Here is a 27,791-nt window from a genome sequence, read left to right as displayed (position 1 = left end):
TTAATCTATATTTAATTAAATCAATTACATTTTATTTTACATTTGATTTGTCCATTTCTGCATCTAAACGCCTAAAAACCTAAAACATGCTCTATTATACTATTGTTAGCAATTTCTTTATCGTCCAATTTATCTGGTGTACACTTTTATTTTCATAATAAACTTGTTTGTTAGATTATACACAGTTACAGTGGTCTATAATAAATATTAACAGGTTTTATTCAAGCTGTTTAGAATGATTGCAGTAGGCAAATTTTTTGAAATGTAAATAAAATAAAAAAAATTTAAATAAATAAATATATAAAAAACATTGGAAAAGAATAACTGTTGTACATTTTTATACATTTTGTATAATTTCATAGTTTATGCATTATAGTTATAAAAACAAATAAATTTAGCCACTCACATAAAATCTTATAGGCCTTATCCTTTTCTGACAGTTTTAGGGATTTTTAAAAATCCTAAAAAACCTTATTTGTGCTGCAAATAATAATTTCAAACTCAAACAGTAAATATTCAGTTCATGCTTTATAAAGCCTTGTCCCAATATTAATAGTCAGTAGTAAGCAGTTTATAAATACAGCTATAAAAAGCTTGTTCTTGGGTTATAAGCACATTTATTAAAAAGGAGAGTAAAGGGTCAGTTATCTTCCTATGAAAATTAATAAAAAAAACAAAAACAAACAACAACACAGATTGATACAGAACTCAGAAATTTTATTGTGGATTTATGATAAAATCAGCCTGTAAATGAATTCATACTCCTCCAAGAAGACACAAGTTCACAGCAAACTTTTTTAACATGAAGCTAATATACTGAAGATGTTAAATTGTGAATGGGTTTAGGATAGCTTAAATGGTGTGGCCATAGCGATTTATTAAAGTAACATAAAAAAATACAATCGTTATTTTACTATATCTTTAAAATTTTTCATTCCAACTCTTCATAATTTTTTATATACGTAGAAGTCATCATTTGAAGGAAGCACAGTAAGTTTCATAGCTTTATCATTTTCAAGAGCCAGCATAAAATTAAAACTATCATAACTTATAAATCAAGCTTGCAATTCTTAGTTCCAATAATGACCACCAGATGGAGCTATAGGATTACTTTTAAATAATTATTGGAGAAACGAGTATGATTTAAATAATTTATAGAAATCTTTCAAATAAAATAATATGTATTTTATGTATTTTACTGATAAAATGACCCTCACTTAATTAGAATAACAAGCTGAAGTATTGTGAACTGTATATTAAGAATAATTCTTTTTAGGCTTTATGGACAGATAAGTTTTGAGTGACTCTTGAAGGTTCAGCCCCACATCCTCTTTTACCACTGTTTAAAGAATTAATTTTACAGAATAGGTGTGAATGAATTTTGGATAGCTTGAAGGGTTTTGTCGTGGTGATTTTTTTAAATAATAGTAAAAAAGGAACCAGTAAATGTATTTTTATTTTTTTAAAGTGCAGCTTCTAAACACTTAAAAAAAAATGTACACATAAAAGACAAGTCATTCTGAGGCATATTTCCTCAGAATGACTGGTCTCATGACAATAGTTTCATGACTATACAACACTATATGGATGATAGAAAATTAAAAAACTATCATACATCTGATGTCACTCAGTCCCACTGTCACTGTGGGTAATGTGTGTGTGTGTGTGTGTGTGTGTGTGTGTGTTAAGTGAATTAGGTGTGAAACTATCAGGGAGCATTTAGTCTCCAGCGCCAACATTTTACAGAACTGCCACTTTCCTGGAGTCTCCAGAATTACTCGGTGTCAGGCTCTGAGAGATCTAAGATTCCAAAAAATGATTTAATTAGAATACCATGAAGTATTGTGAAATACTATATATTAAGACTTTATATATAGGCTTTATGAACAGATTAGAGTGACTCGTGAAGGACCAGCACCACCTCCTCTTGTCCGATGGTTTGAGGAGTATATCTTCCAGAATCTGGGATTAAGATTTAGGAGCTCATTTTTATTCCACCTCCTTTCCTGAAAGTCTGTCTTGCAGAATTGACTAAAAATTAATCTTCACATTATTTCCTAATTATTTTGCAATTCTTTTTGTCAGTTCTTCTTGACCTGTTTTTCTCTTCCAGCTTTCCTGGACTATTGTATAGCACTCATAAATGATTAAATAAAAAAATAATGGTAGTTATTAAGATTGATATGGTTAGGAATTGGTAAAATGTGCTTGGAAAAAAATCACAATAAAACAATGTTTTAATGTTTAAGTTTGGAATATTAACTGACGTGAATGAATGCTATATAAATATTGTTCATGTTAACATAATGTTTATGAATGGAATCTTATTGTAAAGTGTTACTAAAGTTATACATATATATTGTTCTGTGAATGTGATTTTAAAGTCTAGATGATTCGGATTAACCCTTTAACTGCCATATCCTTTAAAACCTCACTGCCAGAGGGATATTGTGAATGCATGTGCCCGCTGGGCACAGTTTACCTGATGCCACCGGGGTGGCGATGGCATTGGTGGCTTGAGCCCGACATCGCTGCTTGCAGCTATATTTAGGGCTCAAGCCTGGAGGGCGAGAGCCCTATTGTTTTCCTTAGGATTATTTGTTATTATTATTATTATTATTATTATTATTATTATTATTTATTATTATTATTTTTCTTCAAGGTTTCGGGGGCTTTTGGGGCCCTTAACATGCTTAAAAAGTCTTGAAAATTGGCACACACATTGGAACCTGCGGCCATTAGGGCCGGGCAGAGACTGATACACGGGCGTGGCACAGGGGCTCTACAGCGCCCCCTGGAATATGGAGGGCCATATATCATACATACTTGCACATAGACATACGAAACTCGGTACACATATAGAACTCATCAATACAAACAACTTTCGTATTGCATATCATAGGCTCCGCCCAACAGGAAGTTGGCTATTTGGGGTTTATTATTCATATTTGTCGTCAAAGTTGTGGGGGCTTTTGGGGTCCTTAACATACTCAAAAACTCTTGAAAATTTGCGCACACTTTGGAATCTGTGGCCTGAAGGAGCCTGCAGAGGCTGAGACCTGGGCGTGGCACAGGGGCTCTACGGCGCCCCCTGGATCACAGTTATAAATGTTGATGTATAGCTCACACATACTTGCACGTATTAATATGAAACTCAGTACACATATAGATCTCATCGTGCCGAACAACTTTCGTATTGCATATCATAGGCTCCGCCCAACAGGAAGTCAGCTATTTAGAGTTATGTAAAAAGCGCATGCTCTGGAATTTGAAATACTTGTCATAGGTTTTTTACTCAATTGCCGCCAAACTCGGTCAACATGATCTCAAGACATTGGGGATGAAAAATTGCCAGGGGATTTTTGATATCTCAAACGGTTTGCTCGTGGCGAGGCTTTGAAATTATGGCGAGAAATGAGAAACAGGAAGTGTCTAATACCATCCACATACATTTCCTAATTTTAATCAAACTTCATCAGATTATTCATTGTATGATGTCGATCGCATATATGTGACTATTAGGAGTCAAAGTTATAGCGCAATCAAGTGGCAGCAGGAAGTGTGTCATTTTCAAAATGCTTTGAATTCAGCATCTTATTTTTACTCGATTTGCTTCAAACTTCATCAGAATAATGTTAAAACACAGCCGATATAAATCTGCTGGGGGGATATTAATATCTAAAAATATTGTTGCCGTGGCAACATGTCAAACTGGAATACTTCTCAGGTGATTTTGAGGCATATAACATGCTTAGAATTTCATCAAACTCAGAACACATATCAGTATTAGTGACAGCTAGACACTGGCAAAATTTCATAAGAGGGCGTGGAAGAGGCACTCTATAGCGCCACCTTTTGTCAAAAGTGGGGGGGTTAGTTTTAGCTACAGACACCAAACTCAGTACAAAAATTGTTCTTATCAAGACGGACAACTTTCTAATTCACAGTCATCAGCTACGACCAACAGGAAGTCGGCTATTTTGATTTGAATGTGGATTGTTTTTTACATTTAGCTGTGAATTAATGCATACTGCTCAGAGGAGAGTAACACTATACACACCAAACTTGGTGTACATGTTGAAAAAACATTGAGGAACTTAAATTGTGAATGGGTTTTGGATAGCTTGGATGGTTTTGTCGTGGGGATTTTTTAAAAAGACAATAAAGATGGAATTATTAATTTTCCTGCATTTTTTAAATTCCAAACACTTCAAAACCTTTTTTCATAAAGAAAAAAAGTTATTCTGAGTAAATATGCATAGTTTCATGACTTTACAACACTGTATGGATAACAGAAAATTAAAAAACTGTCAGACATCTCATATCACTCTGTCCCTCTGTTTGAGTGTGTGTGCTTAGACTTCCATTGTCTGAGAGAAATAGCGCCTCTACAGGTGCAGTTACCGGAATAAAAAAGGGAGGAGACTGTCTTTTGGTTTCGATTTTAAATCGGTTAAAATACAAATAAATACTTGGATTTAATTCACACTGACAAGCTAAACCAACATATATGATTATTATAAGGTCAGGGCTCATTAATAATTGATGTGTGGTCAGTGATACGTGAGAAACACGAGAGATGAATCACCGCTCTGAGCAGGAGCGTGTGGAATGATGAGCTCAGAAAAAAACGAGTTTATTCTTGTTTTATAGCTATTAAAAATAAAGTATTGCAGCGATATCACACAATTCACCAATTAGAGCACACCAAGAGCTAAATTAAGATGTTTTTGAACTGTTTGTGTGAAAATGAAATATTCGCGGCTGCCTATATGAAATCACTGCCTCCGATCAGCGCGCACAGTGTCACAAGTTCAAAACAAACGAATTTATTCTTGTTTAAGAGCTTTTCAAAATAAATTATTGCCATAAATGCACACAATACATCCATTATAACACTACACGAGCTAAATGCAGGTGTTTGTGACCCGTTTAAGTGCGCAAGACTATTTGAAAGCGCGACTGGCAGAATAACATTTCTCTCTCGAGCTGCAGGATTCTGCCTTTCGTCGTAAGAACGAAGACATCACGGACAAGATTATTTCAAAATACATAATAGCTTGGCTAATATAAACGAAAACAGCCACGTGAACATAAACCAGGGCCGCGGGAAGTAATTTTGAACAGGGGGTGCTGTGAATTATTATTATTATTTATTTTTTTTAAAAAACCTATGAGCCTATAGGCCTATTTAAAATACATTTTAAAAATATATACATTGAGATTTACTACTTTATTGTCATATACACTTCAGTGCACAGCCAGCCAGGGTCTGAAACACACAGACATCAGTTCTCAGATATGCGCAATGCGCTATTAATCTGAAGCAGAAGCAGAATCAGAAATAATAGTTTAAATAATAGTTTAATAATCGAAAAAAAACTAAATAATTACTTTCATTACAATTTCAGATAGCCTATACATACATGCAACTCATTTAGATACAACAAATAATATTACAACAAAATATAATATTAATCAAACTTCACAATAACGCTAAAACAATGCAATCGATTTGGTCAGCTGGCTTGAGTCACTGCACGTTTATGTCACACGCAACTCTATTAACTCCAAAATCTTTTTACGCACACCACAAGGAAATAATCTCTGACTATTTAAGCAATTTGTTTATTGAACAGTTCTCCACATCCATTACGCAAAGAAAACACGCACAGTATAAAGCTTTCTGTCTCCATCTCCAACCTTTTTACACAAACCACAAGGAATCTCCCACTATTTAATAGGGCTGGGTAAAAAATAGATTTTTCGATTAATCGTTTTTTAAAAAGTGGTCGATTCAAAATCGATTCTCAAAGGCCATGAATTGATTTTTTTTCCATATTTATTTCCGCAGACATTTAACGTAAGATTAGCGTTAATATAATTACAAATCTTCTCCACTAGATGTCACCCTCTTATGTGCCTTGTGCGATGTTACCAACGAACCTACCATTCATTCATTCAGTTTAAAGCAGTGGTTCCATTTTCTGCAATGTGCGTCAGGTCATGCTCCCATTCGCGTCTTACAGACTGCATCTTAAAGCCTCTAATACTTTCTGCGTCCACATGTCCGCTATGCAGGCTTGATGTAAACATCGCCATCGGAGAGTGTGTACCGAGTCTGAGCAGACAACCGCACGGACAGGTGGGCGTGGTCAGTAGTCTTCAAAAGCACAATTGCACATGTTCAGGCATTGTGAAGAAGCCCATTGCCAATCGAACCAATCGGGCCGGGCTCGGGCTTGTGCAGTAAATGAGCGGTCATGTAATGTTTCGATTAGCGCGAGAAAGATGCGAAAATGTATGCTGAGTAGTTGAAACGGAGGCTAGCTTCTGACGATTACGTTTTGGTAGCACCAGCAACTAAAGCAAAGTCTGAGGTTTGGAAAAGTTTTGACCTTGTTTATAATGAGAATAATGAGTGAATAATGACGCACCATCAGTGAGCGCAGGAGCGCGCTGAAGACATCTACAGTGGATTCAATCATTTTCCTCCACAAAAACACTTAGGCCTTACCTAATTTTGGTGAATAAATGTTTTTCAAATAATAACTAAATATTACTTGAGTCTTAAATGCATAATGTAGACAGAGTAGGCTATATAAGCTAATGTTGGCATTATTATTTTATTATGTCAGCTGCTATGGCGAAGCAAATCCGGCAGAGCCTTTATCTTAATTCATTTCGTTATTGCCAAAATTAATTTATAATTTATCTTAATTGAATTTTTTAAGAAAGACTTGTTTTTATTGGTGCGTTGGCCTATTTATATGCTAAATTAGCCTATACCTTAGGGCTATTTATAGAGTGCTGAGATGTTACGATGTTACAGAGGACTTATTTTATTTCTTTGTTCAAACTTCCAAGTGGCCTATTACGTTAGTCATGTATAAATTATGTTAAACTATGTATAAATGACTCATTCCTGACAAAAGGCAAAAGAGCTGTGTGCTGCGTACATTTGAATAATGTCGGGTTGTAAATGGGTTCGGGCTTTTAAAAAGCTGTCAATCAAAATGTACGTGTCGGGCTCGGGACATGTCGGGCTTAACTTTTAAGGCCCGATTACAGCTCTAATAGAAAATCGAAATCGAATCGAGAATCGAAATAGAATCGATTTGAGAGCTTGTGAATCGAAATCGAATCGATCTGGAACATCTGAATCAATACCCAGCCCTACTATTTAAACGTTATTTAACAGTTCTCCACAACCATTACACAAAGAACACACGAACGAAATAATACTCTCCATCTCCATCCCCACCACCTTAAAAAAATACTATAGTGTACTACTTACAATTGCTTGGCTAGTCAAAGCTGATCCCACACTTGTTGCCAAAAAAATAAATGTTACAAGCGCGTTCCAAATATTTTAATAGGCCTACATTTTTTTTAATCTCCCTCTCGTCACTAGGGGGTGCTGCAGCACCCCCAGCACCCCCACTTCCCGCGGCCATGACATAAACTGTTGAGAAATAAATCTGAAGTGGATCTACTGGATTTTAATATTAAGTGACCGCATATACCAGCTGCTTCTGTCTTCAATTTTAATCTATATAAAAAATTAAACTCATTCATCTTGGCTGCTTTTTTAATGTGTGTACGTATTTATTTATTATTTTGCTCTAACAAGACTTAATCTATATTTAATTAAATCAATTACATTTGATTTTACATTTGATTTGTCCATTTCTGCATCTAAACGCCTAAAAACCTAAAACATGCTCTATTATACTATTGTTAGCAATTTCTTTATCGTCCAATTTATCTGGTGTACACACTTTATTTTCATAATAAACTCGTTTGTTAGATTATACACAGTTATAGTGGTCTATAATAAATATTAACAGGTTTTATTCAAGCTGTTTAGAATGATTGCCATAGGCTAATTTTTTAAAATGTAAATCCCAAAAAAAAAAAAAATGTAAATAAATAAAAAACATTGGAAAAGAATAACTTGTACTTTTTTATACATTTTGTATAGTTTCATAGTTTATGCATTATAGTTATAAAAACAAACAAATTTAGCCACTCACATAGAAATCTTAGGCCTTATCCTTTTCTGACAGTTTTAGGGATTTTTAAAAATCCTAAAAAACCTTATTTGTGCTGCAAATAATAATTTCAAACTAATTTGATACTGACCTCTGACATCCTGTGACATGATATTTATTTGAATTTACATAATCTCATGGATGTAACAGTAAATCTGTTCAGCTCACAGATCAAGACTAAGCTGTAATGTAAGCAGAACTTTCACAAATGCTTTTAGGTCAATAAAATCATTACAAAACACTTACAAATCATTTAAGGGATTTGATAACACTGTAAAATAATGTCTAATTTGTTAACATTAGCAAATGCATTGATAACACTTTATAATAACTGCACTCATTAGTAAATAGTCAGTTCATGCTTCATAAAACCTTGTCCCAATATTAATAGTCAGTAGTAAGCAGTTTATAAATACAGCTATAAATAGCTCATTTATTAAAAAGGAGAGTAAAGGGTCAGTTATATTCCTATGAAAAATAAAAAAATAAAAATAAACAAACAACAACACTGATTGATACAGAACTCAGAAATGTTATTGTGGATTTATGATAAACTCAGCCTGTAAATGAATTCATTCTCCTCCAAGAAGACACAAGTAGTTCACACCGAACTTTTTTAACATGAAGCCATATACTGAAGATGTTAAATTGCGAATGGGTTTAGGATACCTTAAATGGTGTGGCCATAGAGATTTATTAAAGTAACATAAAAAAATACCATAGTTATTTTACTATATCTTTAAAATTTTTAATTCCAACTCTTCATAATTTTTTATATACCTAGAAGTCATCATTTGAAGGAAGCACAGTAAGTTTCATAGCTTTATCATTTTCAAGAGCCAGCATAAAATTAAAACTATCATAACATATAAATCAAGCTGGCAATTCTTAGTACCAATAATGGCCACCAGATGGAGCTATAGGATCACTTTTAAATAATTATTGTAGAAACAAGTATGATTTAAATCATTTATAGAAATCTTTCAAAGAAAAATAATATGAATTTTATGTATTTTACTGATAAAATGACCCTCACTTAATTAGAACAACATGCTGAAGTATTGTGAACTGTATATTAAGAATAATTCTTTATAGGCTTTATGGACAGATAAGTTTTGAGTGACTCTTGAAGGATCAGCACCACATCCTCTTTTACCACTGTTTAAAGAATGTATCTTACAGTACAGGTGCGGATGAATTTTGAATAGCTTGAATGGTTTTGTCGTGGTGATTTTTTGAAATAACAGTAAAAAAGTAACCAGTAAATGTCTTTTATTTTTTTAAGTGCAGCTTCTAAACACTTCAAAAAAATGTACACATAGAAGACAAGTCATTCTGAGGAAATATGCATAGTTTCATGACTATACAACACTATATGGATGATAGAAAATTAAAAAACTATCATACATCTGATGTCACTCTGTCCCTCTGTCACTGTGGGTAATGTGTGTGTGTGTGTGTGTGTGTATGTGTGTGTGTGTGTGTGTGTTAAGTGAATTAGGTTTGAAACTATCAGGGAGCATTTAGTCTCCAGCGCCAACATTTTACAGAACTGCCACTTTCCTGGAGTCTCAGAATTACAATGTGTCAGGTTCTGAGAGATCTAAGATTCCAAAAAATGATTTGATTAGAATACCATGAAGTATTGTGAAATACTATATATTAAGACTTTATATATAGGCTTTATGAACAGATTAGAGTGACTCATGAAGGACCAGCACCACCTCCTCTTGTCCGATGGTTTGAGGAATATATCTTCCAGAATCCGGGATTAAGATTTAGGAGCTCATTTTTATTCCACCTCCTTTCCTGAAAGTCTGTCTTGCAGAATTGACTAAAAATTAATCTTCACATTAATTCCTAATTATTTTGCAATTATTTTTGTCAGTTCTTCTTGACCTGTTTTTTTCTTCTTCTTCTTTTCTGACCTCATGACCCAGTCAGCATTTTTGTACAATGGTCAAGTCTTAACTTATCCATTTCTGTATTGCATTTGTGTTTGATATTTCTCATGGGTATTTCATAATTTTCAACTTTGAGTTAAAACAGTTTGAGTTAAAACTCTTTTTTAGCGCATTTCATCTGTAAAAGAAAACAGCCTAATAATTCTGCACATGAATATAAGGAGTTTTTCTCTTCCAGCTTTCCTGGAATATTGTATAGCACTCATAAATGATTAAATAAAAAATAATGGTAGTTATTAAGATTGATATGGTTTGGAATTGGTAAAATGTGCTTGGAAAAAAATCACAATAAAACAATGTTTTAATGTTTAAGTTTGGAATATTAACTGACATAAATTAATGCTATATAAATATTGTTCATGTTAACATAATGTTTATAAATGAAATCTTATTGTAAAGTGTTACTAAATATATATATATATGTTTGGGGAATATATATATATATATATATTGTTCTGTGAATGTGATTTTAAAGTCTAGATGATTCGGATTAACCCTTTAACCGCCATATCCTTTAAAACATCACTGCCAGAGGGATATTGTGAATGCATGTGCCCGCTGGGCACAGTTTACCTGATGCCACCGGGGTGGCGATGGCATTGGTGGCTTGAGCCCGCCATCGCTGCTTGCAGCTATATTTATTATTATTATTATTATTATTATTATTTTTTTCCAACGTCTCGGGGGCTTTTGGGGCCCTTAACGTGCTTAAAAAGTCTTGAAAATTGGCACACAGATTGGAACCTGCGGCCATTAGGGCCGGGCAGAGACTGATACACGGGCGTGGCACAGGGGCTCTACAGCGCCCCCTGGAATATGGAGGGCCATATATCATACATTCTTGCTCGTAGACGTATGAAACTCGGTACACATATAAATCTCATCAATCCAAACAACTTTTGTATTGCATATCATAGGCTCCGCCCAACAGGAAGTTGGCTATTTAGGGTTTAGTATTCAAATTTTTCGTCAAAGTTGTGGGGGCTTTGGGGGTCCTTAACATACTCAAAAACTCTTGAAAATTTGCGCACACTTTGGAATCTGTGGCCTTTAGGAGCCTGCAGAGGCTGGGACCCGGGCGTGGCACAGGGGCTCTACGGCGCCCCCTGGAACACAGTCAGAAATGTTGATGTATAGCTCACACATACTTGCACATATTCTTATGAAACTCAGTACACATATAGATCTCATCGTGCCGAACAACTTTCGTATTGCATGTCATAGGCTCCACCCAACAGGAAGTCAGCTATTTAGAGTTATGTAAAAAGCGCATGCTCTGGAATTTGAAATACTTGTCATAGGTTTTTTTCTCGATTGCCGCCAAACTCGGTCAACGTGATCTCAAGACACTGGGGATGAAAAATTGCCAGGGGATTTTTGATATCTCGAACGGTTTGCTCGTGGCGAGGCATTGAATTTATGGCGAGAAATGAGAAACAGGAAGTGTCTAATACCATCCACATACATTTCCTGATTTTAATCAAACTTCATCAGATTATTCTTTGTATGATGTCGATCGCATATATGTGACTATTAGGAGTCAAAGTTATAGCGCCACCAACTGGCAGCAGGAAGTGTGTCATTTTCAAAATGATTTGTATTCAGCATCTTATTTTTACTCGATTTGCTTCAAACTTCATCAGAATAATGTTAAAACACAGCTGATATAAATCTGCAAGGGGGATATTGATATCTAAAAAATTGTTGCCGTGGCAACATGTCAAACTGGAATATTTCTCAGGTGATTTTGAGGCATATAACATGCTTAGAATTTCATCAAACTCAGAACACAAATCAGTATTAGTGACAGCTAGACACTGGCAAAAGTTCATAAGAGGGCGTGGAATAGGCACTCTATAGCGCCACCTTTTGTCAAAAGTGGGGGGGTTAGTTTTAGCTACAGACACCAAACTCAGTACAAAAATTGTTCTTATCAAGACGGACAACTTTCTAATTCACAGTCATCAGCTACGACCAACAGGAAGTCGGCTATTTTGATTTGAATGTGGATTATTTTTTACATTTAGCCGTGAATTAATGCATACTGCTCAGAGGAGAGTAACACTATACACACCAAACTTGGTGTACATGTTGAAAAAACATTGAGGAACTTAAATTGTGAATGGGTTTTGGATAGCTTGGATGGTTTTGTCGTGGTGATTTTTTTAAATGACAATAAAGATGGAATTATTAATTTTCCTGCATTTTTAAATTCCAAACACTTCAAAACCTTTTTTCATACAGAAAAAAAGTTATTCTGAGTAAATATGCATAGTTTCATGACTTCACAACACTGTATGGATAACAGAAAATTAAAAAACTGTCAGACATCTCATCTCACTCTGTCCATCTGTTTGAGTGTGTGTGCTTAGACTTCCATTGTCTGAGAGAAATAGCGCCCCTACAGGTTCAGTTACCGGACTAAAAAAGGGAGGAGACTGTCTTTTGGTTTCGATTTTAAATCGGTTAAAATACAAATAAATACTTGGATTTAATTCACAGTGACAAGCTAAACCAACATATATGATTATTATCAGGTCAGGGCTCATTAATAATGGATGTGTGGTCAGTGATACGTGAGAAACATGAGAGATGAATCACCGCTCTGAGCAGGAGCGTGTGGAATGATGAGCTCAGAAAAAACGAGTTTATTCTTGTTTTATAGCTATTAAAAATAAAGTATTGCAGCGATATCACACAATTCACCAATTAGAGCACACCAAGAGCTAAATTAAGATGTTTTTGAACTGTTTGTGTGAAAATGAAATATTTGCGGCTGCCTATCTGAAATCACTGCCTCCGATCAGCGCGTACAGTGTCTCAGAGCTCAAAACAAACGAATTTATTCTTGTTTAAGAGCTTTTTAAAATAAATTATTGCCATAAATGCACACAATACATCCATTATAACACAACACGAGCTAAATGCAGGTGTTTGTGACCCGTTTAAGTGTGCAAGACTATTTGAAAGCGCGACTGGCAGAATAACATATATCTCTCGAGCTGCAGGATTCTGCCTTTCGTCGTAAGAACGAACACATCACGGACAAGATTATTTCAAAATACATAATAGCTTGGCTAATATAAACGAAAACATATATTAATTAAATCAATTACATTTTATTTTACATTTGATTTGTCCATTTGTGCATCTAAACGCCTAAAAACCTAAAACATGCTCTATTATACTATTGTTAGCAATTTCTTTATCGTCCAAGTTATCTGGTGTACACGCTTTTATTTTCATAATAAACTCGTTTGTTAGATTATACACAGTTATAGTGGTCTATAATAAATATTGACAGGTTTTATTCAAGATGTTTAGAATGATCGCCGTAGGCTAATTTTTTAAAATGTAAATCCAAAAAAAAAAAAAAAAAAAAAAAAAAAATTAAATAAATTAAAAACATTGGAAAAGAATAACTTGTACTTTTTTATACATTTTGTATAGTTTCATAGTTTATGCATTATAGTTATAAAAACAAACAAATTTAGCCACTCACATAGAAATCTTAGGCCTTATCCTTTTCTGACAGTTTTAGGGATTTTTAAAAATCCTAAAAAACCTTATTTGTGCTGCAAATAATAATTTCAAACTAATTTGATACTGACCTCTGACATCCTGTGACATGATATTTATTTGAATTTACATAATCTCATGGATGTAACAGTAAATCTGTTCAGCTCACAGATCAAGACTAAGCTGTAATGCAAGCAGAACTTTCACAAATGCTTTTAGGTCAATAAAATCATTACAAAACACTTACAAATCATTTAAGGGATTTGATAACACTGTTAAATAATGTCTAATTTGTTAAGATTAGCAAATGCATTGATAACACTTTATAATAACTGCACTCATTAGTAAATAGTCAGTTCATGCTTCATAAAGCCTTTTCCCAATATTAATAGTCAGTAGTAAGCAGTTTATAAATACAGCTATAAATAGCTTGTTCTTGGTTTATAAGCACATTTATTAAAAAGGAGAGTAAAGGGTCAGTTATCTTCCTATGAAAAAAATAAATAAAAAATAAACAAACAACAACACTGATTGATACAGATCTCATAAATGTTATTGTGGATTTATGATAAACTCAGCCTGTAAATGAATTCATTCTCCTCCAAGAAGACACAAGTAGTTCACACCAAACTGTTTTAACATGAAGCCATATACTGAAGATGTTAAATTGCGAATGGGTTTAGGATACCTTAAATGGTGTGGCCATAGCGATTTAAGTAACATAAAAAAATACAATAGTAATTTTACTATATCTTTAAAATTTTTAATTCCAACTCTTCATAATTTTTTATATACGTAGAAGTCATCATTTGAAGGAAGCACAGTAAGTTTCATAGCTTTATCATTTTCAAGAGCCAGCATAAATTTAAAACTATCATAACATATAAATCAAGCTTGCAATTCTTAGTACCTATAATGGCCACCAGATGGAGCTATAGGATTACTTTTAAATAATTATTGTAGAAACAAGTATGATTTAAATCATTTATAGAAATCTTTCAAAGAAAAATAATATGAATTTTATGTATTTTACTGATAAAATGACATTCACTTAATTAGAATAACAAGCTGAAGTATTGTGAACTGTATATTAAGAATAATTCTTTATAGGCTTTATGGACAGATATGTTTTGAGTGACTCTTGAAGGATCAGCACCACATCCTCTTTTACCACTGTTTAAAGAATTTATCTTACAGAACAGGTGCAAATTAATTTTGAATGGCTTGAATGGTTTTGTCGTGGTGATTTTTTCAAATATTAGTAAAAAAGTAACCAGTAAATGTCTTTTATTTTTTTAAGTGCAGCTTCTAAACACTTAAAAAAAATTTACACATAGAAGACAAGTCATTCTGAGGAAATATGCACAGTTTCATGACTATACAACACTATATGGATGATAGAAAATTAAAAAACTATCATACATCTGATGTCACTCTGTCCCTCTGTCACTGTGGGTAATGTGTGTGTGTGTGTGTGTGTGTGTGTGTGTGTGTTAAGTGAATTAGTTGTGAAACTATCAGGGAGCATTTAGTCTCCAGCGCCAACATTTTACAGAACTGCCACTTTCCTGGAGTCTCAGAATTACAATGTGTCAGGTTCTGAGAAATCAAAGATTCCAAAAAATGATTTAATTAGAATACCATGAAGTATTGTGAAATACTATATATTAAGACTTTATATATAGGCTTTATGAACAGATTAGAGTGACTCGTGAAGGACCAGCACCACCTCCTCTTGTCCGATGGTTTGAGGAATATATTTTCCTGAATCCGGGGTTAAGATTTAGGAGCTCATTTTTATTCCACCTCCTTTCCTGAAAGTCTGTCTTGCAGAATTTACAAAAAATTAATCTTCACATTAATTCCTAATTATTTTGCAATTATTTTTGTCAGTTCTTCTTGACCTGTTTTTTTTTTTCTTCTTCTTTTCTGACCTCATGACCCAGTCAGCATTTTTGTACAATGGTCAAATCTTAACTTATCCATTTCTGTATTGCATTTGTGTTTGATATTTCTCATGGGTATTTCATAATTTTCGACTTTGAGTTAAAAACGTTTGAGTTAAAACTCTTTTTAGCGCATTTCATCTGTAAAAGAAAACATGCCTAATGATTCTGCACATGAATATAAGGAGTTTTTCTCTTCCAGCTTTCCTGGACTATTGTATAGCACTCATAAATGATTAAATAAAAAATAATGGTAGTTATTAAGATTGATATGGCTTGGAATTGGTAAAATGTGCTTGGAAAAAAAATCACAATAAAACAATGTTTTAATGTTTAAGTTTGGAATATTAAATGACATGAATGAATGCTATATAAATATTGTTCATGTTAACATAATGTTTATAAATGAAATCTTATTGTAAAGTGTTACTAAATAAATATATATATATATATATATATATATATATATATATATATATATATATATATATATATATATATATATATATATATATATATATATATTGTTCTGTGAATGTGATTTTAAAGTCTAGATGATTCGGATTAACCCTTTAACCGCCATACCCTTTAAAACCTCACTGCCAGAGGGATATTGTGAATGCATGTGCCCGCTGGGCACAGTTTACCTGATGCCACCGGGGTGGCGATGGCATTGGTGGCTTGAGCCCGCCATCGCTGCTTGCAGCTATATTTTATTATTATTATTATTATTATTAGGGCTCAAGCCCGAAGGGGCGAAGAGCCCTATTGTTCTTCTAAGGATTATTAGGGCTCAAGCCCGAAGGGGCGAAGAGCCCTATTGTTCCCCTAAGGATTATTCTTATTTAGGGCTCAAGCCCGAAGGGGCGAAGAGCCCTATTGTTCTTCTAAGGATTATTCTTGTTATTAGGGCTCAAGCCCGAAGGGGCGAAGAGCCCTATTGTTCTTCTAAGGATTATTCTTCTTCTTATTATTATTTTTTTTATTTTTTATTAAACCTTCCGGGGGTTTTTGGAGGCCTTAACATACTCAAAAACTCTTGAAAATTGGCACACACATTGGAATATGCGGCCATCAGGACGCCACAGAGACTGGGACCCGGGCGTGGCACAGGGGCTCTACAGCGCCCCCTGGAACACAGTCAGAAATCTTGAACCATAGCTCACACACACTTTCATGTATTTATATGAAACTCAGTACACTTATAGATCTCATTGAGCCGAACAACTTTCGCACTCTATGTCATAGGCTCCGCCCAACAGGAAGTCAGCTATTCAGGGCTGTTTATAAAAAGCATGCTCTGGAATTTGATATACTTGTCATAGGTTTTTTACTTGATTGCCACCAAACTCGGTCAACATGATCTCAAGACATTGGGGATGGAAAATTGCGAGGGGATTTTTGATATCTCGAACGGTTTGCCCGTGGCGAGGCGTTGAAATTATGGCGAGAAATGAGAAACAGGAAATGTCTAATAACATCCACATACATTTCCTGAATTTGATCAAACTTCATTGGTTTGTTCGTTGTATGATACTGATCATATATGTGAGACTATTAAGAGTCAACATTATAGCGCCACCAACTGGCAGCAGGAAGTGTGTCATTTTCCAAATGCTTTGAATTCAGCATCTTATTTTTACTCTATTTACTTAAAACTTCATCAGAATAAGGACAAAACACGGCCGATGTAAATCTGTTGTGGGGATATTGATATCTGATATAGTGTTGCCATGGCAACGTGTCAAACTTGAATGTTCTGTTATGGTGAGTTTGAGGCAGACAACAAGCTCAGATTTACATGAAACTCAAAACACATATCAGTATTAGTGATAGCTAGACAATGGCAAAAGCTTTTAAAAGGGCGTGAAGGAGGCACTCTATAGCGCCACCTTTTGTCAAAAGTGGGGGGGTTAGTTTTAGCTACAGACACCAAACTTGGTACATAAATTGTTCTTTTCAAGACGGACAACTTTCTAATTCACAGTCATCAGCTACGACCAACAGGAAGTCGGCTATTTTGATTTGAATATTTAAATTGAGCTCTGATTTAATGCATACTCCTCACAGGAAATGCTCACTATACTCACCAAACTTTGTCTACATGTTGATAAAACATTGAGGAACTTAAATTGCGAACGGATTTTGGTTAGCTTGAACGGTTTTGTCGTGGTGATTTTTTGAAATGACAGTAAAAAGGGAATCATTAATTGTCTTGTATTTTTAAATTGCAGCTTCCAAACACTTAAAAAAAAATTCATACAGAGATCAAATCATTCTGAGGACATATGCATAGTTTCATGACTTTACAACACTGTATGATTAAAAGAAAATTAAAAAACTGTCAGACATCTCAACTCACTCTGTCCCTCTGTTTGAGGAATGTATGTGTGCTGACTGAGTGTGTGTGTGTGTGTCTGTGAGTGGGGGATGGGCATGAGCTGAGTGGCAGACACAATGAGAGAGAGAAAGAGAGAGAGAGAGAAAGAGAGAGAGAGAGAGAGAGAGAGACTTAATCATCTCTTTAATCACCAGAAAAATGTATTTTAAATTGTTTTTTGTTGCTTTTGCTAACATTGCTGTTTTCATTACAGCTTAAGAAATCTCTTAGGCCTTATCCTTTTCTGACAGTTTCAGGAATTAAAAACAAAATTCTAAAAATACTTATTTGTGCTGCAAATAATAATTTCAATCTCATTTGATACTGACCTATTCCATCCTGTGACATGACATTTATCTTAATTTACATAATCTCATGGATGTAACAGTAAAACTGTTCAGCTCACAGATGAAGACTAAGCTGTAATGAAAGCAGAACTTTCACAAATGCTTATAAGTCATTAAAGGATTTTATAACACTGTAAAATAATGTCTAATTTGTTAACATTAGTAAATGCATTGGTAACACTTTATAATAACTGCACTCATTAGTAAATAGTCAGTTCATGCTTTATAAAGTCTTGTCCCAACTTAAATAGTCATTAATAAGCAGCTTATAAATACAGCTATAAATAGCTTGATCTTGGTTTATAAGCACATTTATTAAAAAGGAGAGTAAAGGGTCAGTTATCTTCCTATGAAAAATAAAAAAATGAAAATAAACAAACAACAACACAGATTGATACAGAACTCAGAAATGTTATTGTGGATTTATGATCAAATCAGCCTGTAAATGAATCATACGCCTCCAAGAAGACACAAGTAGTTCACACCCAACTTTTTCAACATGATGCCAATATACTGAAGATGTTAAATTGCGAATGGGTTTAGGATACCTTAAATGGTGTGGCCATACCGATTTATTAAAGTAACATAAAAAAATACAATAGTTATTTTACTATATCTTTAACATTCTTCATTCCAACTCTTCATATTTTTTTATATACGTAGAAGTCATCATTTGAAAGAAGCACAGTAAGTTTCATAGCTTTATCATTTTCAAGAGCCAGCTTAAAATTAAAACTATCATAACTTATAAATCAAGCTTGCAATTCTTAGTACCAATAATGGCCACCAGATGGCGCTATATGATTACTTTTAAATAATTATTGTAGAAACAAGTATGATTTAAATCATTTATAGAAATCTTTCAAAGAAAAATAATATGTATTTTACTGATAAAATGACCCTCACTTAACTAGAATAATATGCTGAAGTATTGTGAAATACTGTGTATTAAGAATAATTCTTTATAGGCTTTATGGACAGATAAGTTTGGAGTGACTCTTGAAGGATCAGCACCACATCCTCTTTTACCACTGTTTAAAGAATTTATCTTACAGAACAGGTGCGAATTAGTTTTGGATAGCTTGAATGGTTTGGTCATGGTGATTTTTTGAAATAACAGTAAAAAAGGAACCAGTAAATGTCTTTTATTTTTTTAAGTGCAGCTTCTAAACACTTCAACAAAATGTACACATAGAAGACAAGTCATGCTGAGGAAATATGCATAGTTTCATGACTATACAACACTATATGGATGATAGAAAATTAAAAAACCACCATACATCTGATGTCACTCTGTCCCTCTCGGTAATGTGTGTGTGTGTGTGTGTGTGTGTGTTTGTGTGTTAAGTGTGTGTGTGTTAAGTGTGTGTGCTGAGTTTGTGTGAATGTGTGGGAGAGGGGATGGGCTTGGTGTCAGAGAGAGAGAGAGAGGGAGGGAGACTTAATCATCTCTTTAATCACCAGCAGAAAAAAAAGCAATTTTGTGTTGTTGTTGTTTTTTCATCATTACAGCTTAAGAAATATCTTAGGCCTCAACATCAACTGTTGCTAGCCTACTCCCAAAATTAATAGTCATTAGTAAGCATTTTATAAATACAGCTATAATTAAATTGTTCATGGTTTATATGCACATTTATTTTGAGGAGATTAAAGGCTGTAATCTTCCTAAAAAAAAAAAATAATAATAATAATAAAACAAATAAACAAACACAGAACTCAGAAACATTTATTTCAACATGCAATAAAAGAAAACTGTACACTATATATATATATATATATATATATATATATATATATATATATATATATATATATAGTGTACAGTTTTCTTTTATAACTTTTATAACTGGCATAAAGCATAAAGTTGGCATAAAGTTGGCTTGACATTGGACATTCGAGAGTCTCAAATTTAGGGACCGTCTCTAAAGTTACATGTAATATTGTTATACACCTTTCTAACGTCAGTAGCATTTGAAGAGAATGACTTACAGTCATAAAAACAACTGTAATTGTTCATCTAGGTGATAGCTATAATGCACCATTAAATTGAATGTTTGATATTTATTAAAACAAACTGTAAGTCATATGTAAATTATGCTACTTTTTCACATGGGCTCAAAAGCAAATTTGAAGCTCAATAGCATTTGAGGAGAAAGACTTGCAGTCATAAACCAATTGTAATGTGTTCATTTAGGTGTCAGCTACGATGCACAACTTATACATTTTTTATATATATTAAAATAAAGTGTTACTAAAGTTATATATATTGTTCTGTGTATGTGATTTCAAAGTCTAGACGGGTCGGATTAACCCTTTAACTGCCATATCCCTTAAAAATTGATTGCCAGAGGGTTACTGTAAATGCTTATGCCCGCTGGGCACAGTTTTCCCGATGCCACCGGGGTGGTGTTGCACTGACGGCTTGAGCCCGCCATCGCTGCTTGCAGCTATATTTATTATTATTTTTATTTTTTATTAAACCTTCCGGGGTGTTTTGGGGGCCTTAACATGCTCAAAAACTCTTGAAAATTGGCACACACATTGGAATCTGCGGCCATCAGGACGCCGCAGAGGCTGGGACCCGGGCGTGGCACAGGGGCTCTACAGCGCCCCCTGGAAGACAGTCAGAATTCTTGAACCATAGCTCACACACACTTGCATGTATTTATATCAAACTCGGTACACTTATAGATCTCATTGAGCCGAACAACTTTCACACTTTATGTCATAGGCTCCGCCCAACAGGAACTCAGCTATTCAGGGCTGTTTAAAAAAAGCATGCTCTGGAATTTGAAATACTCCTCTGAGGTTTTCAACCCGTTCGCCACGAAACTCGGTGAACATGATCTCAAGACATTGAGGATGAAAAATTGCGAGGGGATTTTTGATATCTCGAACGGTTTGCCCGTGGCGAGGCATGGAACTTATGGCGAGAAATGAGAAACAGGAAATGTCTAATAACATCCACATACATTTCCTGAATTTGATCAAACTTCATGGGTTTGTTCGTTGTATGATACGGATTGTATATATGTGGCTATTAAGAGTCAACGTTATAGCGCCACCAACTGGCAGCAGGAAGTGTGTCATTTTCCAAATGCTTTGAATTCAGCATCTTATTTTTACTCGATTTACTTAAAACTTCATCAGAATAATGACAAAACACGGCCGATGTAAATCTGTTGTGGGGATATTGATATCTGATATAGTGTTGCCATGGCAACGTGTCAAACTTGAATGTTCTGTTATGGTGAGTTTGAGGCAGACAACAAGCTCAGATTTACATGAAACTCAAAACACATATCAGTATTAGTGATAGCTAGACAATGGCAAAAGCTTTTAAAAGGGCGTGAAGGAGGCACTCTATAGCGCCACCTTTTGTCAAAAGTGGGGGGGTTAGTTTTAGCTACAGACACCAAACTTGGTACATAAATTGTTCTTTTCAAGACGGACAACTTTCTAATTCACAGTCATCAGCTACGATCAACAGGAAGTCGGCTATTTTGATTTGAATGTGTATTTTTGAGATTTTACAGTTGTGAATTAATGAATACTCCTCACAGGGGAAGTACACTATACACACCAAACGTTGTCTACATGAAGAAAAAACATCGAGGAACTTAAATTGCGAACAGATTTTGGTTAGCTTGAACGGTTTTGTCGTGGTGATTTTTTGAAATGACAGTAAAAAGTGAAACATTAATCGTCTTGTATTTTTAAATTGCAGCTTCCAAACCTTTAAAAAACATTTTTAATTTAGAAAACCAGTGATTCTGAGGAAATATGCATAGTTTCATGACTTTACAGCACTGTATGATTAAAAGAAAATTAAAAAACTGTCAGACATCTGATCTCACTCTGTCACTCTGTGTGCTGACTCTGTGTGTGTGTGTGAGTGTGAGTGGGGGAGGGGTGTGAGCTGAGTGGCAGACAGACAGAGAGAGAGAGAGAGAGAGAGACTTAAACATCTCTTTAATCACCAGAAAAAAAACTGTATTTTAAATAGTTATTTTTTTGTTGTTGTTGCTAATTGTGCTGTTATCATTACATCTTAAGAAATATCTTAGGCCTTATCCTTTTCTGACAGTTTCAGGGATTAAAAAAAATCCTAAAAAACCTTATTTGTGCTGCAAATAATAATTTCAAACTCATTTGATACTGACCTCTGTCACCCTGTGACATGACATTTATTTGAATTTACATAATCTCAAGGATGTAACAGTAAAACTGTTCAGCTCACAGATGAAGACTAAGCTTTAATGCAAGCAGAACTATTTCACAAATGCTTATAGGTTAATGAAATCATAACAAAACACTTTTAAATTATTTAAGGATTTGGTAACACTTTAAAATAATGTCTCAATTGTTAACATTAGTAAATGCATTGGTAACACTTCATAATAGCTGCAATTCTTAGCTAAGCATTAGTAAATAGTCAGTTCATGCTTTATATAGCCTTCTCCCAAAATTAATATTTTAGTAAGCATTTTATAAATACAGCTATAATTAAATTGTTCATGGTTTATATGCACATTTATTTTGAGGAGATTAAAGGCTGTAATCTCCCTAAAAAAAAATGTAAAATAAAAAATAAAATAAATAAAATAAACAAACACAGAACTCATAAATATTTATTTCAAGATGCAATAAAAGAAAACTGTACACTTGAATTTATTTATATATATATATATATATATATATATATATATATATATATATATATATATATATATATATATATATATATATATATACACACACAATCGCATAAGTTTATATTTAAAAATGTTTAGCAAGTGTACAGCTAATAATAATAATAATGCATTTTATTTAGTTTTAGCTACAGACACCAAACTCGGTACTTAAATTGTTCTTATCAAGACGGACAACTTTCTAATTCACAGTCATAAGCTACGATCAACAGGAAGTCAGCTATTTTGATTTGAATGTGTATTTTTGAGATTTTACAGTTGTGAATTAATGCATACTCCTCACATGGGAAGTACACTATACACACCAAACTTTGACTACATGAAGAAACAACATCGAGGAACTTAAATTGCGAACGGATTTTGGTTAGCTTGAACGGTTTTGACGTGGTGATTTTTTGAAATGACAGTAAGAAGGGGAAACATTAATTGTATTGTATGTCTAAATTGCAGCTTCCAAACACTTCAAGGCATGTTTTCATACAGAGATCAAATCATTATGAGGAAATATGCATAGTTTCATGACTTTACAACACTGTATGGATAAAAGAAAAGAAAAAACTGTCAGACTTCTCAACTGACATGATCTCACTCTGGCCACTCCGTCTGTGTGAGGAAAGGGAGGGGGAGAGGGAGGGGGAGTGTGAGTGTGAGGGGGTTGGTGACTGTGAATCTTTGGTGACTGACAGTGTGTGTGGATTGTAGGGAGGGGCTGTCTGGCAGAGAGAGAGAGAGAGAGAGAGAGAGAGAGAGAGACCTAATCATTCCTTTAATAATCAGGAAAAAAAAATCTATATTTTAAATTGTTATTGTTTTTGTTGTTGCTAATGGTGGTGTTTTTTTCCTTTCATTACAGGTTAAGAAATCTCTTAGGCCTTATCCTTTTCTGACAGTTTTTGGGATTTAAAAACATCCTAAGAAGCCTTATTTGTGCTGCAAATTATAATTTCAAACTCATTTGATACTGACCTATGACAACCTGTGACGTGACATGACATTTATTAATCTCATGGATGTAACAGTAAAACTCTTCAACTGACAGATTAAGCTGCAATGCAAGCAAAACTATTTCACAAATGCTTATAGGTCATTAAAATCATTACAAAACACTAATAAATTATTAAAGGGTTTGGTAACACTGTATAATAATGTATAATTTGTTAACATTAGTAAATGCATTGGTAACACTTTATAATAACTGCACTCATTAGCTAAGCATTAGTAAATAGTTCATGATTATAAAGCCTTTTCCCTTAATAATAGTCATTATTAAGCAGGAATACATCTCTAATTACATTGTTCTTGGTTTAAAAGCACATATATTACAAAGGAGATTAAAGTTTCAGTTGTCTTATAAAATAAATCAATAAACACAACCCAGTTTGATTCAGAATTCAGAAATATTTATTTCAAGATGCAATAAAAGGAAACTGTACACTTGAAAAGGTTTTGAGCGATTCTTGAAGGACTAGCATCACCTTCACTTGTACGATGGTTTGAGGAATATATCTTCCAGATAGTACCGCCGCTCCCTATGTGCAGAGTATGCAGTCTTCGTAGAGCACCAACTCCCAGAGGGGGCACCAGTTGCTCAAAAAAAACAAAACAAATATGTGCCATTCTCCCATCCGCGTTCGCGACCACTCAATAGCATTTGAGAAGAAAGACTTGTAGTCACAAAACAATTTGTAATGTGTTCATATAGGTGTCAGCTACAATGCACACCTTATACATTTTTTATACATTTTAAAATAAAGTGTTACTAAAGTTATATATATTGTTCTGTGTATGTGATTTCAAAGTCTAGATTGGTCGGATTAACCCTTTAACTGCCACATCCCTTAAAACTTGATTGTCAGAGGGTTACTGTAAATGCTTATGCCCGCTGGGCACAGTTTTCCCGATGCCACCAGGGTGGCGTTGCACTGATGGCTTGAGCCCGACATCGCTGCTTGCAGCTATATTATTATTAGGGCTCAAGCCCGAAGGGGCGAAGAGCCCTATTGTTCTTCTAAGGATTATTCTTGTTATTAGGGCTCAAGCCCGAAGGGGCGAAGAGCCCTATTGTTCTTCTAAGGATTATTCTTCTTATTATTATTTTTTTTATTTTTTATTAAACCTTCCGGGGGTTTTTGGGGGCCTTAACATGCTCAAAAACTCTTGAAAATTGGCACACACATTGGAATCTGCGGCCATCAGGACGCTGCAGAGCCTGGGACCCGGGCGTGGCACAGGGGCTCTACAGCGCCCCCTGGAACACAGTCAGAAATCTTGAACCATAGCTCACACACACTAGCATGTATTTATATGAAACTCGGTACACTTATAGATCTCATTGAGCCGAACAACTTTCACACTTTATGTTATAGGCTCCGCCCAACAGGAAGTCAGCTATTCAGGGCTGTTTAAAAAAAGCATGCTCTGGAATTTGAAATACTCCTCTGAGGTTTTCAACCCATTCGCCACGAAACTCTGTAAACATGATCTCAAGACATTGGGGATGAAAAATTGCGAGGGGATTTTTGATATCTCGAACGGTTTGCCCGTGGCGAGGCTTGGAAATTATGGCTAGAAATGAGAAACAGGAAATGTCTAATAACATCCACATACATTTCCTGAATTTGATCAAACTTCATTGGTTTGTTCGTTGTATGATACCGATCGCATATATGTGACTATTAAGAGTCAACATTATAGCGCCACCAACTGGCAGCAGGAAGTGAGTCATTTTCCAAATGCTTTGAATTCAGCATCTTATTTTTACTCTATTTACTTAAAACTTCATCAGAATAATGACAAAACACGGCCGATGTAAATCTGTTGTGGGGATATTGATATCTGATATAGTGTTGCCATGGCAACGTGTCAAACTTGAATGTTCTGTTATGGTGAGTTTGAGGCAGACAACAAGCTCAGATTTACATGAAACTCAAAAGACATATCAGTATTAGTGATAGCTAGACAATGGCAAAAGCTTTTAAAAGGGCGTGAAGGAGGCACTCTATAGCGCCACCTTTTGTCAAAAGTGGGGGGGTTGGTTTTAGCTACAGACACCAAACTTGGTACATAAATTGTTCTTTTCAAGACGGACAACTTTCTAATTCACAGTCATCAGCTACGACCAACAAGAAGTCGGCTATTTTGATTTGAATATTTAAATTGAGCTCTGATTTAATGCATACTCCTCACAGGAAATGTTCACTATACTCACCAAACTTTATCTACATGTTGAAAAAACATTGAGGAACTTAAATTGCGAACGGATTTTGGTTAGCTTGAACGGTTTTGTCGTGGTGATTTTTTGAAATGACAGTAAAAAGGGAATCATTAATTGTCTTGTATTTTTAAATTGCAGCTTCCAAACACTTAAAAAAAAATTCATACAGAGATCAAATCATTCTGAGGACATATGCATAGTTTCATGACTTTACAACACTGTATGATTAAAAGAAAATTAAAAAACTGTCAGACATCTCAACTCACTCTGTCCCTCTGTTTGAGGAATGTATGTGTGCTGACTGAGTGTGTGTGTGTCTGTGAGTGGGGGATGGGCATGAGCTGAGTGGCAGACACAATGAGAGAGAGAGAGAGAGAGAAAGAGAGAGAGAGAAACTTAATCATCTCTTTAATCACCAGAAAAAAAAAAAGTATTTTAAATTGTTATTTTTTGTTGCTTTTGCTAACATTGCTGTTTTCATTACAGCTTAAGAAATCTCTTAGGCCTTATCCTTTTCTGACAGTTTCAGGAATTAAAAACAAAATTCTAAAAATACTTATTTGTGCTGCAAATAATAATTTCAATCTCATTTGATACTGACCTATTCCATCCTGTGACATGACATTTATCTTAATTTACATAATCTCATGGATGTAACAGTAAAACTGTTCAGCTCACAGATGAAGACTAAGCTGTAATGCAAGCAGAACTTTCACAAATGCTTATAAGTCATTAAAGGATTTTATAACACTGTAAAATAATGTCTAATTTGTTAACATTAGTAAATGCATTGGTAACACTTTATAATAACTGCACTCATTAGTAAATAGTCAGTTCATGCTTTATAAAATCTTGTCCCAACTTAAATAGTCATTAATAAGCAGCTTATAAATACAGCTATTAATAGCTCGATCTTGGTTTATAAGCACATTTATTAAAAAGGAGAGTAAAGGGTCAGTTATCTTCCTATGAAAAATAAAAAAATGAAAATAAACAAACAACAACACTGATTGATACAGAACTCAGAAATTTTATTGTGGATTTATGATCAAATCAGCCTGAAAATGAATCATACTCCTCCAAGAAGACACAAGTAGTTCACACCAAACTTTTTCAACATGATGCCAATATACTGAAGATGTTAAATTGCAAATGGGTTTAGGATACCTTAAATGGTGTGGCCATACCGATTTATTAAAGTAACATAAAAAAATACAATAGTTATTTTACTATATCTTTAACATTCTTCATTCCAACTCTTCATAATTTTTTATATACGTAGAAGTCATCATTTGAAAGAAGCACAGTAAGTTTCATAGCTTTATCATTTTCAAGAGCCAGCTTAAAATTAAAACTATCATAACATATAAATCAAGCTTGCAATTCTTAGTACCAATAATGGCCACCAGATGGCGCTATATGATTACTTTTAAATAATTATTGTAGAAACAAGTATGATTTAAATCATTTATAGAAATCTTTCAAAGAAAAATAATATGTATTTTACTGATAAAATGACCCTCACTTAATTAGAATAATATGCTGAAGTATTGTGAAATACTGTGTATTAAGAATAATTCTTTATAGGCTTTATGGACAGATAAGCTTGGAGTGACTCTTGAAGGATCAGCATCACATCCTCTTTTACCACTGTT

The 27,791-nt window shown here is 34.2% G+C and overlaps 1 long non-coding RNA gene across 1 annotated transcript; it reads right to left on the bottom strand.

Annotated features, from left to right (window-relative positions):
- Positions 1-27,545, bottom strand: LOC127976505 (uncharacterized). The gene is made up of 3 exons (XR_008157824.1): positions 27,530-27,545; positions 13,186-14,447; positions 1-79 (listed from the first exon to the last, which is right to left on the bottom strand). It is a non-coding gene; the product is annotated as an uncharacterized LOC127976505 (long non-coding RNA).
- Between the last annotated feature and the right edge of the window lie 246 nt (positions 27,546-27,791).

The sequence above is a fragment of the Carassius gibelio genome, chromosome B17, assembly GCF_023724105.1.
Source record: "Carassius gibelio isolate Cgi1373 ecotype wild population from Czech Republic chromosome B17, carGib1.2-hapl.c, whole genome shotgun sequence".
In the NCBI taxonomy this organism is placed as follows: Eukaryota; Metazoa; Chordata; class Actinopteri; order Cypriniformes; family Cyprinidae; genus Carassius; species Carassius gibelio.
This window is presented reverse-complemented; position numbering and strand designations above follow the sequence as displayed.